The sequence below is a fragment of the Papaver somniferum genome, chromosome 7, assembly GCF_003573695.1.
Source record: "Papaver somniferum cultivar HN1 chromosome 7, ASM357369v1, whole genome shotgun sequence".
NCBI classification, from domain to species: domain Eukaryota; kingdom Viridiplantae; phylum Streptophyta; class Magnoliopsida; order Ranunculales; family Papaveraceae; genus Papaver; species Papaver somniferum.
Window position 1 is genome coordinate 4,891,917 of NC_039364.1, and position 2,148 is coordinate 4,894,064.

Below are 2,148 nucleotides of genomic sequence, written 5' to 3' on the forward strand. Positions count from 1 at the left end.
TTGCAAGGGGTGCAAGACTTATATTGCGGAGTCCGAGGGTTGTGATATGAGGTTGTTGCCTCTTGCCCTAGAACTTACAGGCAAAAAACTAGTAGATTTGTTATATAGATCGAATGCAGCTGCGCATTATTTAGCAAAATGGGAAAAAGGAATAAGAGACTTGAAGTTGAGGAAAAGGAAGAAAGGAGTGCTCCTGATGAGGATGATGATGAGCTAGGTGATGAGATTGAACCAGATGATTTTCCATAAAAGCTACAAGATATTCTTTGGAGAGATGCTTTTGGCATGTCATTCATTTATTACATATAGGTAAATGTCTTGAGAATGTGCATATTACCTGCGTGCTAAGGACAACATAATTGGAAATTCAAGTACATAATAATTTAAAAGGATTAATCTTAAATTATTACCACAGGTAAGTGAAACTAAGCTACGGAAGTATCTTTAGATTGTACAAGGATCCTTAGTTTTCAAACACTTTCATGTTCGGGTAACATACTATTAATCTTCCACAAGAAATCGGCACTAGAAACTCACTGTTCTTGAAAGATATAACGTAGTCCAAGGCTCTTCAACTGCGTATTCCTGAATCACCTGAGCTTCAAATCGAACCCAATAATCAACACATACACTAAGGGATTCTTCCCAAACCACTATGGTGATCCCGCTGTGCATATTCTCCAAAAGTTCATTTGGTTGATGAAATTCTTCGAATTTCTGATCCCTGATATCCAGCAGGATTATTTTATCCCGTGTATTTTTTAACCAGTGTTAAGCTCCGTACCCCACATTTAGTAGTAGCCAATTAGGATTATGATACCAGAGATTTTGGTCATGTTTGGTATTCTGGATATTGTTGGGTGCAATAATCAAAAACAAAGAAAAATCAAATAAGCAAAAGTTATTGATACTTAGCTCTTTTATAATGGAAGTGATTGCTTTGACGAAACGAACAAGCTCCCCGTATCTCCGCAACAGCAACAAGGCAAAACTTTGGAAAATAGAGTGAGTCACGTGTTCAACACGCTGTCCTTAAGACATTAGCGCCCGGCTACACTCAAAAGTGATGCTATAGCCCTCACAGGACGGATATCTCCAGGATAAAACACCCTAATACACCTACTACTAGCATACGTAGTAGATGCTCAACTTGAGCTTGGCAACTCCGAAAAAACCGTTAAGGAAAATCGCGAATGCTTAAAAACCGCTATAAAATATTTTCCCTTAGGGTCCCTCTAAAATATAGAGCAACCCCTTTCCCATAGATTTTACAAAAGTAGTGAATTTCTTTATATAATTGACAAATACAACTTAAGAAGAAAAACTCCCCGATGTGGGACTAAAAGCTTTATATAGTTTCTTAAAACTACTAAAAATTGGAAACTCCACGATGTGGGACTAAAAAGTTTCATTCACAAAATAAAACAATAAATTATAATTTTTTATTAAAACTTTAAAAAATTATTTTTTTATTAATCGTTTTCCAACAATCCCCCACATGAATGAAAACTCAATAAAACATGAAAACACAGATAGATCTTGGTAAATAAACATCCCAACCTCACGATCCAAACAGACTGATCGTGCAAGTGTTGAAATCATACTAGTCATTTCTACGTCCTCTCCCTCACACAAAAGTGTGTTGACCCCAAGGTCATACTATGGATTGCATAAATCATAATAGTATTGAGAGCTTTCATCTTTAATTCTCACATGGTGAGACTATAGGTATCTTTCACCAAAGTGAAAAAGCATGAACTAGTGAACCCTTAGTGACCTTTAGGTCCTAAGTTCCAGTAATACCAAAACCATCAAAATGAAAATCACATAAAAAACGCAGGAAATACCATTTTAGGCAGAGGTGTCCATGAGGTCTTGAACCTTTGGTTAGTGAGATATTACCAGAATTACTTGCTAGAGACAGTGAACTATGTCTTGAACTGCTAGCATTTGATGTAATTCGTGATAACAACCACGGGTGATATCTCCAAGATTGCTGCCAAGCTCGTGCCGTTTTGTCCGTTTTGGCCCTGGACGTATCCTGTTTCTCAGAATGCTCTAGAGAATCAACTCATATTCTCACAGGAAGCGACCCACTTCCTCATTCAGATAGGTGAGTTTCCATAAAGAGTGTTACTGCTACACCCC